The sequence below is a fragment of the Phaenicophaeus curvirostris genome, chromosome 2 (genome assembly GCF_032191515.1).
Source record: "Phaenicophaeus curvirostris isolate KB17595 chromosome 2, BPBGC_Pcur_1.0, whole genome shotgun sequence".
Taxonomy (NCBI): Eukaryota; Metazoa; Chordata; class Aves; order Cuculiformes; family Cuculidae; genus Phaenicophaeus; species Phaenicophaeus curvirostris.
The window spans coordinates 104,740,558-104,752,864 of record NC_091393.1 but is presented as its reverse complement, the minus strand read 5'-3'; the positions used below and the strand labels follow the sequence as shown (position 1 = coordinate 104,752,864).

The 12,307-nt window shown below is 48.9% G+C and overlaps 1 long non-coding RNA gene across 4 annotated transcripts in view; it reads left to right on the top strand.

The window, feature by feature from the left end:
• The first annotated feature begins 4,373 nt into the window (after positions 1 to 4,373).
• The window catches only part of LOC138717056 (uncharacterized), a 26,675-nt gene continuing 18,741 nt past the window's right edge, over positions 4,374 to 12,307 (top strand). For all 4 annotated transcript variants that reach the window (XR_011336818.1, XR_011336817.1, XR_011336816.1 and 1 more), the window contains exons 1-3: positions 4,374 to 4,516; positions 5,274 to 5,406; positions 5,612 to 5,652. This is a non-coding gene — a long non-coding RNA (uncharacterized lncRNA). The remainder of the gene's footprint in view (positions 4,517 to 5,273; positions 5,407 to 5,611; positions 5,653 to 12,307) is intronic.

Sequence of the window (12,307 nt, the reverse complement as noted above, 5' to 3'; positions counted from 1 at the left end):
CCAATGCCCTGGTAACTGTGGGTGGCAGCTCCTGACAGGAGCCTGGTGCAGCTGGGGACAGAGGCTGGGCTCCTCTGCCGTCATGCCTCGGTACCCGGAGTGCTTAGTCACCTTTCTGGGGTTTTATTTTCATGCTGCACTCAAGGCGGTTTGCATGCTTTCCCTTGGGCTTTGGGGGGAGAAAGGCAGCAGCGAGGTATCCTCCTGCCACTCCCGGGGTCCTGCCACTCACCGTTTGTTTGCTATGTGAAGCAAATACACCCTTTTGATGCATCCCAAACCACGCTTGTTTGCAGTTTGTTCGTGTTTTCCTATGACTGTCCTGGATGCTTGCAGGAGCCTGGGGGCTGCCCCTTCCCTCATTCAGCTTTCATCCACAGACATTCTATGGCAGCGTGTTCCCCCTCCAGCCTTTCCTTGTTGTCATTTGTTTTTTGCTTTTAATCTCAGTTGCTCAGCATCCTCAGCACTCCACGCTGTGGCCGCAGGAGAGACTGTGGCTTCTCCGGCCCTTCCCATGGGCTATGATGCCAGCTCTTCTGTGCCGCGCATCACCCCGGGGCTTTGTCACTAGCACTGGGAATAGAGGGTCCCCAGGGTGGTGGCCGCAGGAGCACAGTGCCTGTTCAAACCCAGGCCTGCTCCACCACTGCCCTCCCCACTGAGTTCCCTTTTTCAGCTAGGGCGCCAAGTTTTTTGGCAACAGTGACCTCTGTCGGCACCGCTGCCAGGGTCCAGTGCCACCAGCTTGGCCCCCGTTGTCACCCAGCTGTACCCCACCCATCCATCACCCCCCAGCATCTGCCGCCTCCATCCCTCTTCCCATCTTTGGCACAAACGGGGAAATTACCTGGTTAGGAGGTCCAACCTGCCGTCCAACCACCATCTCTCGCCCCGGCTGCCGCGTCATCGCACGGCAAAGCCCTTGCAGCTACTGCCAGTGTTTTGCTAAGCACACACGCTGGCAGGCAGCTGCCAGCTCTGCTCAGAACCAGAGAAAAGTTACCGAAAGGTCTTCCGAGGACAGCCCAAAACCCAAAAACCTGGTGGGGATTTAAGAGCCGCATGGCCAACCTCCATGACTCATGTAAATAGAGATGTTACAACTGGTGACTAATTCTGGTAGCACTTTCTGTGAATGTTTCATCTCCATTCACATTTCAAATGAGTATTTTTCACAATTTAAGATAATAATAATAATAAAAATAATACAAGCATTTTACAGGAAAGAGAGGAAGGAAGTGTTTTGGCTGCGAAGCTGTGCAGCAAGCGGGGGCTGCAGGTCATTTTTGGCTTGGTGGAAGATGCTGAACCAGTGTGACTGGTCACTGCTCCTCTGTCCATGAGGCAGCGATCACTGCCCATGGTCCTTCCTAATTGTACAGAGGGGCTTTGCCTCCTGGAAGATGCTGCCAGCACCGTGTGGCAGCCTGGTGCGTGCTGTGCCGTGCCAGAGGGCAGAGGGTGGCTCAGCACCTTGGGGCTGGCTGCAGGTGGCGGTGACTTTTGGAGGGCTGTGGGGCCGTGGCCGCGGAGTGACTCAGAGGCACTTTGGGGCTCTGTGGTTTTGCTTTCATGGTTTTGCTGTGACATCGCAACTTGGGTTTTTTTGCACTGCGGGAAGGCAGGTGCCAGCATGCCCAGAAAATTGGCCGCACCGTGGGATCCCGGCTATCCTGGCTGGCTGATGGGTTGTTTTGGGGTTGTTGCTTTTACCCCTGCTGATTTGTGCAGCTGAACCTCATGGGCAATGCAGGTGGTGGCATCTAGTGGCACCCTTGGGACCCACATCTCCCAGAGGGGAAGCAGCAGCAGGGACTGAGCATTCCCTAGGGCACAAGCAGGCACTCAGTCCCACTGAGAAAAGTCAACTCAGAAGGATTTATCTGCAGAGCTTTGTGCTCCAAAACCACACACCATCAGTGCCCAAAATAAAATATAAACCAAGACTTCTTGCTGCTGCTTCCTCAAAGGTGCCTTCACCCTATGCTTCCCAAGAATTCTGCTCTCTGGCAGTGGGGTTTGGCAGAAAAATGAAGCCAAGGCAGAATTTCCAGGTTAGTTTTCTTTTTTTTTTCTATTCTTTTTCTGCCCTGACCCACAGCACTACAAGGGCTGAAGCTCTGTGAATCCAGTGGTTTCTCTGAGCAGCTGGTACCAGCTGATGCTGTCCCCCTCTCTGCACTGCCCTGAGCCCAGCTGGAACAGTTTTCACCCCTTTGGAGTTTCTTGTTTTCTTTTTAGAAGGAAAATTGGATTTTTGACAATGACAAAAACTTACCAAAAAAAACCCCACAGCTCCCTTTCTGCAGAAAACTTTTTTTTTCCCTAAAGCTTGCAGCTGCATGCTGGAGAGGTCCGGGGGTTTCTGGCAAACTGGATTTTGAAAGTGGGCCAGCAAACCGGCTTTTTCCAAGGAGATGCTAATGACTGCCAGCACATTTTCCGTTTTTGTTGCAATATTGAGGGGGGAAGGAGGTGGGAGGGAAGTGGGATGAGTGTTTTCCAACCCTGTGCGCATGTGCCAGCCCTCCTCCTCTTGCCTGTGGGATGCTCGTGGGGTGATTTCTTCCACCATCCCTCCAGGTAGGAAATTTCCTACCAGCTCATGCTCTGCCAGGGCGAGGTCCAGGGTTGTGCCTAGGGAGCTCTGGATAAAGAGGACCACCCATCCCCTTGCTTTTTGGGGCCATATCTAAGTGTTAGGGGCCACGGCACAGCACGTGGCTGATGCTGCTGCCAGGTAGCTGGCATCAGGCTCTGATGCCTCCAAGACCTCCACAGCTCCTGGGTTCATTTGGGGGCTTGTGATCCCTCAGGTCTCAGCCAAGTTGGCCATAAAGCAACACGCTGCTTCCAGCACCGGGCTCCTGTGGCCACATACTGAAATAATTAGGAAGGAGGGATCATGTGCCGATCCCTTGCCCTGCTTCCCTCTCTGCTTGCACAGTGTCTGCCAGCTGTCCCAGCCCTTCAAGGCAGGGGAAAGCCAAAAGTTCCTGGTGAGAGCAGAAACCAACAGCATCACTGCTTTAGTGTGAACTATAAAGAGTGCAGGACTTGGTAATGGGATGTGAAACAGCCTAGAGGGATGGAGCAGCTCAAAACACCATAGGATGAGGAGTAGAAATAGATGATTAACCCTCAGATTCCCTCTACATATTACAATAAGCATCATCATCGCAGCCAGACTCATTTATGGACTTCTAATATGGGAAATTGGTGAAAGCCACAGATAAGAACGTGAAGGGGGTCGTGTTTTGGTGTTTTTTCTGTGTCCCATGGGTGATTGTGCTCATCCAATAAACCGGAGCATCTTCCAGCGACCATCCCCACTGGCAAACAAGCAGTGGATTCGCCCCAGTGCTGTGGCTGCCACAGGTTGACCGCAGTGAAGCTGAGGTTAGAAGCTGGTGGTGACAGCGATGGAAGGGTTAAAGCCACCATCAAGCGGTGGGAACACTGAGGGATGCCTGGATACACGTGCTGGAGGTGTCAAGGGACTGGTGCTCCCTGGGGTGCTCAGCTGGATCTCTGGAGACGCTGCTGTGCCCGTGGGGCGGCACAGCCACGGGGTGCCTGGCATTGCCAAACCCTGGCAGATCCAAGCTGTTGTCATAAACCTGTTGTTAAAATAGCATGAATTTGCGAAAGGCTGATTAAAGCAGCCTCTGCATTACCCACTCCTGGGGCTGTTTGCCACTGCCTGACTCATCTCTGAACTCTAGCTGAATCAGGGAGGACAAACCTGCCGGTAAGCCATTTTCAGGGCGGTTCATTTTCTTGAAACGCATAAGAATCATACTCCTGGCCATGCCGAAATCATGCAAAACAAAAACTGAGTGTGAAAAAAACAGGTGGTGAGACAAAAGCAAGGTAACAGCCACTGCCCTACAGAAAGAGAGAGGGAGAGCGTTTTCTCTCTGGGGCGGGAAAGGGCTTGGAGCATCTTGGATGGGCGCTTGCTGGAGCTGTGCCCTGGTGAAGGGGGATGGTTTCCATCGCCCACGTGGGAGCTCGCAGCCTTTCCCATGAGGTCTGCAGGGAGGTCACTGCTTTTTTTAGCCCGTCTAATGGTGATGGGGTTAAAAACACAGCGCTTCCCAGCAGAGAGCTGGATGAGCCCAAAAGCTTGGGGATGCATCACCTGGTTAAAAGTCCAGAGGGTCATGGGCTGTTTGGCAGAGCCCTTCGTCACCCACTGCGGTGATGGATTTTAGTGCCTGCATCTCATCCCCTCCCCAGCCCTCTGCTGCTGCGGTCCCCATGGGTTTGGCTGCAAGCCCTGGGAAAGGAGACCTTTCCCAGCAAAGGAGACCTTTCCCAGCAAAGGTCCTTTCCGATGAGAAAAAATCCCAAGCCTTTCCCAAAGGGTGTAGCCGGCTGCTTCAGGGGAAGCAGGATCATTCGTTGGCTGTGGGAAAATATCCCTTTCCTGCATCTTGGCAGGGGGTGACAGGGCTGTATAAACCGTCTGGCACATCCCAGACTGGGAGCAGTGGCGAGGAGAAGCCAGGTAGGATGTTGGATGGATTTGTTCTGGTCCGAGAGGTGCAGGGCATCTGTGTGCAGCATTTGGTGCTGGTGCTGGAAGCTGATGTGCATGGGGTTTGCTGTGGGAGGATACAACTGTGCCTGGGGAGCAGGGGACTCTGCATGGCGCAGGGATGCCAGTGCCCTGACCATCAGGGTAAAGCAGAGACTCTCTTCTTGAAGGGCTATAATTTGCCCTGGTTGATAGAAATTTTATCCGCCCTGAGGACACACGCTGTCCTTTGCGTGGTATGAACTGGTCTTGCAGCCTAGGGAAGGATGCTGAAGTCTGTATTTCATCTGTTTCCCCAAAGTTCCTCCCCCTGTTTTTCCCATTAACCCTTAATATTTAAGCCTAATATTTAATATTTATAATGCTTAATATTTATGCATTAATGGCAATTAATCTTTAATATTTAATGGCATTCAAGCAGAAGCTGTGCAGGTTTGGGCTGTGGGATGTTAAACCCTTCTCATTAAAAGCTTGTAAAAGGGAAAGCATGAGAAGTGAAGGGGTGAACCCCTGGGGCAAAGCCACCATGGCTGAGCATCCTGCCCTAGGCACAAGCCGCCTGCATCCAAGGCAGCTGTGAAGCCCCCGCTGATTTCCAGCCTACAGCACTAAACCGCGCTGGCATAAACCTGGAGGCAAGGGAGCAAAACATCCACACGTGGGGCCCCACTCTAGTGCTGCATCCAGTGTTCCCATCATCATTAACGAAGATCTCATTCCTTCATAGGTGATTCTCTGCCTGAAACACAAGAAGCAGAAGAGGTTTTACAAGCTGGATACATGAAAGGAAGCCTGTTTTTCCCCAGGGCAGCGGACTCTGCTGGGCTGGCCAGTGGCACTGGAGGAGGCAGCAGCAGTGGGTGAGTCAGAAGGAACACAGCTGTCCCACTGGGAGTAGGGACCGAGGCGGGGTTTGGGTTATTTTCCCCTCCTAATTATTTTGGTCATTGCTTAATGATGGGAAATGAGTGACATTTGTGCTCATGCAGCCAGCACTTTTGGGTTTTATTTAACCCGTTCCCATGAAAACATACCCAATTCTGATGTTTTCTCTTCCCATCACAGGCACTGACTGCAGAGGATGCAGGGAAGGAGTCATGGTTTGGGTGAGTGTTTCCATGGGACGAGTGGCAAGGCTCTGGGACAGGTGGCTTGTGGGGCTCAGTGCACGCTTTAAGACACAGAGCCGGTGGGGACCACCCAGACAGGGAACCCACCCATGCAGAAGCTTCTTACCTTCAAAGCCCCAGGTGCTTGGTCCAAGCCCTGATGCTGGGGAGGCAGCTGTGGGAGCCACTGGGAGCCGCAGCCCCAGGGCCCCCTGAGGGCACCAGTGGCTTGGCTGCTGGAAATTTGTGTTTTTTTAAGGTTGTGCAGTTCCAGTAAATGAGAGCAGGGCTGCTGTATCTCAGGCCACGTGATGAGGGTTTTTGGTAACTTGGTGTCTGTTTGACGAAAACGAAGAAAGGAAAAACCCCACAGAGTGGTGGGGTGGCGGGACGTGTTGTGCTTCATGCGGGTTTGTTGGTCAAAAATGAGTCAGCAGCAAGTGTGGCTGCTGCAGGAGATGGGAGAGAAGCACCCTGGGGTGCTCTTCCCTTTTTGCCACTGTTCCTCCTCCTGCTGGTGCTGGCGCTCGTGATGAGGCTGTGTGGAGCTGTGCAAGGATGCATCATCTCACCCAGGCATCAGCATTCCCCTCTGCCCTGCTCTCCTGTGGAGCTGCAGCCCAGTGTCGGTGCTGCCAAGCACAGGGTGGCCACATCAGTGCAAATGAGGGTGCCTACCCCCAGGACCTTTAGGTAGCCCCAGTTCTGTCTTGCTGGAAGCACCTGGGTGTCCCTGTGTGTATGTAGCAGACGAAGAAAAAAAAGATTTTTCAACTGAGGCGTGTGTTAATCACGGCATCCTTAAACCAACCACAAAACCCACTTTTAAGCCTGAGCGCGTGGTTACATTGTGCTGACAAAAGGGGTTAATGGTGTCAGCAGGACTGAAGCTACCTGTCCAGCTTTTGGCTTCCCGTTCCCTCATCTCCCCTGAGGCATGAGGTGGCAATGAGGGTACAGCCCCAGCCAGGGTCTCTATCACCACAGTTGCGCCACAGTGCTGGGGCTGGGCACGGGTTGGTGATACCAGGTATCCAAACCTAACATGTCCTAGGACATTCCGCTTACAGGGAATCAGACAGGAAGGAAAAAAAAAAAAGGCAAAAAAAAAAAAAAAAAGGCAGCTCTGAATTAGAGAAAAGTCGTGCATTTTTTAAATCCTGGAGTTTCCCATGTTGCTGTAGCAGAGGTACCCAGCAGAGCTGTGGGGATGGAGGCAGAAAAAAAGCATGGTCATGGCTGAGGCAGAGAAACAGGAACTGTTCCTTCCTGAGAACTTACAAGGAAATTGGTTTAAAGAACTGAGACAGGGCAAAGGATTAAACCCAGGCAGAGTGTTGAGTTCACATGAAAGCATGGGCAGCCGCTGGCTGTGCCGGCCTCCCTGCATACTCCAAGTAAAGCCAGTGGTTCAGGGGTGTATCCAGCCCCTGTTTGGCTACTTTCAAGGATGTTAAGTTCATATTTTGTATGTCTGGTGTCCATTCCCAGTGTTGGGTGACTGCTTGCCCTGCTCCCCTCTCATCCACTAGTAAAGGCACTGTCATGGCTTTGGCTCCCTGTGCTGTGGACCATCACTGGGACCCACGCAAGGATGCGGGGAGCTGACTCCAGCTGGGAACTGTCTTCCTGCACCGCCGCGCATACCTGACATGTTCTACCATGCATTCCTGGTATGGCAGCTGCTCCCCTCTGCAGGGACTTGGTGCCTGTCCCCTCCCTTACCCACCCTGCGACACAGCGGCAGCGGAGGAAAAAGCTTGTACCACGGCGTTTATCGCCTCGAAACTGAAACTAGTGCTCTCCGTAGGTGGGGATTTCTCTCGGGACGTCAAAGCGGCGCTCCAGCCTGGTCCCCACCAACGCGCTGCCTGCGCCCCTGCCCACAAACCAGCCAGCGGGCAGGAGGCGGCCAGGTGGGAAGGAGGGTGGCTGTGGCCCCATCACCCACTCAGATGCTGTTCTCCTACTGCCAGGCTGGGCTTTGGCTGGAAAAGGGGCATAGCATGTGGCTTTTCAGAAGTTTAGGACTTTCCAGATTTTAGGGATTTATTATTTTTAAAAATTATTGCCCATTTGGGATCAAATCCTGGCATGAATGCCCCCCACCCCTTACTCACTGGGCTCATCAGGTGCACATACAGCATTAACATAGGGTAGAGCTTGATCCTGGCTGTTGCACTGCGATGAGTGATGCCTAAATATAGTTTTTTCTACCCACGCAGAAAATTTTCCATATTTTCAGAGGGCTATGAAGATGACCTGAGAGCTGGAGCTCCTCCCATATGAGGACATGCTGAGGGAGTTGGGGTTGTTCAGCTTGAAGAGAAGGTTCAGCGGTGAAGACTGGCAGTGCTTAAAGGGGGCTACAGGAAAGCTCTTTATCAGAGAGTGCAGGGATAGGTTAAGGGGGAATGGGTTTAAGCTGAAAAAGGGGAGATTTAGATAAGATATTAGAAATAAATGTTTTCCTGTGAGGGTGGTGCGGCACTGGCACAGGTTGCTCAGAGAAGTCGTGGATGTCCCATCCCTGGAGGTATTCAAGGCTGGGCTGGATGGGGCTTCGAGTGACCTGATCCAGTGGGAGGTGTCCCTGCCCATGGCAGGGGGGTTGAAATTGGATGATCTTTAAGGTCCCTTCCAACCCAAACCATTCGAAGATTCTATGATTCAAAACGCTATTTCATACTTTACTTTCAAAACTCACATTTATTGACCATGTATGTGACAGCGTTGATGGTCTGGCATCTAGGAGCTTCAATAATTCCAGTCATGCTCTTACTATTAGGCTTTATATTCACATTTACAGCAATGACAGTCACTGCAGCGGGCAGCGGGCAGCCCACCTCCTCTTGTGTGCATCAGAAATGTGGTCACTAGAGATATCAAGACATCCAAGTCTTATTGGCTTGTTTGGAAAGAGTGTAGGTCTGAGCAAAACTAAACTTCTTAAATACACTTTGGTGATAGGAGAAATTGCTGTTTGTGAGCAGAGCTGGAAGGTTCAGAGATTCCTGGTAAAACAAACCATAAAATATGCTGCTTTTCTTGCACCATGTGCTCCTTCCAGGTTTAGGCAGGGAGAAGCAGGGCACTTTCCCACGCTGGCTGTGCCCCAGCACTCCCCCTTCACTGATCCTGCCTGGAAAGCAATTCCCAAAGCCTCACAAGTCATTCCCAAAGCCTAAAGTCAGTGGCAGAGCTTTGCAAAAGCCCCAAAGCACATTTCTCACTTTCATTATCACTCGTTAAATAAAATCAGGCACATGATGCACATGATTCAGCAAAACCCATCCAGCTCTGGCTTCTTGTCCTCCTGCAAGCCAGAGACGTGTCCTGTGCTCTTTGCACTTGATAATCCTGAACTGGAGAAAGACGGAGGGACTCAGAGCATCAAATCTGGCTATTCCTGCTTGAGATTTATTGCTCTTTTACAAGTTTACACAGGCTGTGAAATCTGTTTGAAATGTTACTCTCTCCTGAGTTATTTTGTGATAGATATTAGCTATTCCCTTCATTTTCAGATAGATATCATATTATTCCCTTTGTTTTCTGATATATATGTGTTTCTTATAGAAGTATTTTCTGATATATACATTTTCAAATCATGTGGGAATGCATTCTCCTGGTTCACCTCACTTGTGCCAGCCTGCCAGATTTTCACTTTCCTTTTCTTACACACTAGTTTCAATAACACACAGCTCTTCTATTTTCTGCTGACAAGAGTCTTGAAATAAGAAGCTTCGGGCAGCATGTTGGGGTGCTTGGGGAAAAAAAGTTCAACTTAGACGTGAGGAAGCTTCACTTCGTCCCAATTAAAGCTGTGCTTAGTTAGTCCCGGCTGATGTTGCAACCTCTGCTTCAAATGCTGTCATTAATTAAAACAATTAGGCGTTTTTCATGCCCAAAGGTAGCAAAGTCTTAGAAGGAGCAGCTGAGGGAACTGGGGTTGTTTAGCCTGGAGAAGAGGAGGCTGCGGGGAGACCTTATCGCTCTCTGCAGCGAGGTTGTAAAGGAGGTCGTGAGTGAGGTGGGTGCTTCTTCTGCCAAGTAACAAGTGATAGGATGATGGGAAGTGGCCTCAAGTTGCACCAGTGGAGGTTTAGATTGGATATTAGGAAAAAAATCTTTACTGAAAGAGTGGTGAAGCACTGCCCAGGGAGGTGGTGGAGTCTCCATCCCTAGAGGAGCTCAAAAAGCCTGGCACCTCAGGACATGGTGCAGCAGGCATGGAGGCGTTGGGCTGATGGTTCCACTTGATCTTAGAGTTCTTTTCCGACCTTTATGTTTCCATGATTGTATGATTATGCGCCTGTGAATAGGATTATAAATTAAGCCAGACAGGAATTGAATTTTAACAAAAGATGGGGGAAAGGATTGTCTTGACAACAGAGAAAAAAGGATTATCTTGACCAGGGAGGAAAAGCCGTTTGGGGTTTATTCGATGGGATTTGAGGTCTGTTTTTTTTCTTAAAAAAACCCCGTTTTCCAGCACTTTCTGCCCGGGGCAGTTCCCAGCGAGGGCTGCAGGGGGGGTTGGTAAGAAGGAAATGGCCCGGCCCGCAGCAGCGTCTGCTGCGGCTCCACCAACGCCTTCCACAGCATCAACGCTTTCACCCTTTAAAACACTGATAAACATCTTAACTTTTCAATATTTTCATCATTTTCAACATTTACAGCTTTTGAAGTATTTCCAGCATTTTCAACATCTTGATATTTTCAACATTTTCATGTTTTTCAACATAAATATCTTTAATATTTTCAATGTTTACAATACTTTCATAATTTTTGACAGAAATATTTTGGTATTTTCAACATTGTCATCATTTTTGACAGAAATACTTTAATATTTTCAATATTTTTGTAAGTTCCAACAGAATTCTTTTAAATATTCTAAATATTTCCATATTTTCCAACAGAAATATTTAGAATATTCTCAATGGTTTCAATATTTTAATTTTGAACAGAAATATTTTAATATTTTCAATATTTTAATAATTTCCAACATACATATTTTCATAATTTTCAACATATTTTAATATTGTCAATATCTTCATAATTTTCAACACAAATATTTTAATATTTTCAATATTTTTGTAATTCCCAACAGAAATATTTTCAGTGTTTTCATGATTTCCAGCAGACATATCTTCACTATTTTCATATTTTCAACGGAAGTATTTTAATATTAACAATATTTTCATCATTTTCAACATTAATATTTTAATATTTCAATGTATTTGTAATTCCCAACAGAAATATTTTTAATACTTTCATAATTTTCAACAGACATATTTTCACTATTTTCATAGTTTTCAACAGAAATATGTTAAGGTTTTCAATATTTTCATAATTTACAACAGAAATCTGTTAATCTTTTCAGTGTTTTCAATATTTTTGTAATTTCCAAAATAAATATTTTTTGTATTTTCAATGTTTTCAACATTTTCAACATAGCCAACATGATTTTTTAAAATAATTTTCAACATTTCAACATTTTTTAAAAAATATTTTCAACATTTTCAGTCTGTGTTTAATATTTTCATTATTTTCTGTATTTTCCCATCACAGCAGTAGGGAGGAACCTGCCGGTCTGCAGCTGGGCTGGAAAGCAGAGAGCCCACCCAAAGCCCCCCCAGAGCTCTCCTGGCCCTGTCCCAGCATCCCGGTTGTGTTGAACCCCAGCTTGACCATCGCGGCTGTTAAATAGGAGTAAAATTGGGAAATGGGAGGGCCAGACGTGATGGGTGAGCAGCCGCGGCGTGTCTCACCGACTCCAACGCAGTCCCATTCAGTGTGCACCGATTTAGCCCTTCTTTCATTAAGAGCTTTTCACTAATTTCACTCTTACTCATTAGCAAAGACGCCGCGCGCCCACGGTACCAAGGCTTTGACAGCGACATTGCTTTAGGGTGCTCTGGTAGCGCAGCAGGGTGAGGTTTGGTGCTCACTGGTGCTGGCGTTCTTGCCAGCGGCGTCCCGCGCATCCCCAGTATTGATATTTCTCAAGCCCTGGCACCTTTTCAAAGCCCTGTGAGAGAGGGAAGGGGATGGGGTTTCACCAGCTTGCTTGGCTCTCTGGTGAGATGAAGTGGAGGCTTTCGAGGTAGTTGCCATCCATCCTTCTGACTACATGTAAATATTTTCTACACTTGAGCTTTTCTGTCAGCAGGGTCAAGATGAAAGAAGAAAGCTGGGGAGGGACTGGTCACAAAGGCTTGTAGTGATAGGACTAGGGGCATTGGGGATAAACTGGAGAGGGGCAGATTTAGGCTAGACATAAGAAAGAATTTCTTCACTATGAGGGTGGTGAGGCCCTGGCACAGGTTGCCCAGGGCAGTTGTGGCTCCCTCGTCCCTGGAGGTGTTCAAGGCCAAGTTGGATGGGGCTTTGGGTAACCTGGTCAGGTAGGACGTGTCCCTGCCCATGGCAGAGGGATTGGAAATGGATGACCTTTAAGGTCCCTTCCAACCCAAACTATTCTATGATTCTGTGATTCTATGATTCTGTGATTCTATGATGGCTCAGGACTCCATGGGTCCAAATTCCTTGTTAGTACCCCAGAATATTTGCCTCTCTCTTGCTTCTACAGCCTTCTGGGTCTGCCCAGGAAGTTGCTCTTTCTCAGTGCCCTTTGTTAAACATGGGTGCC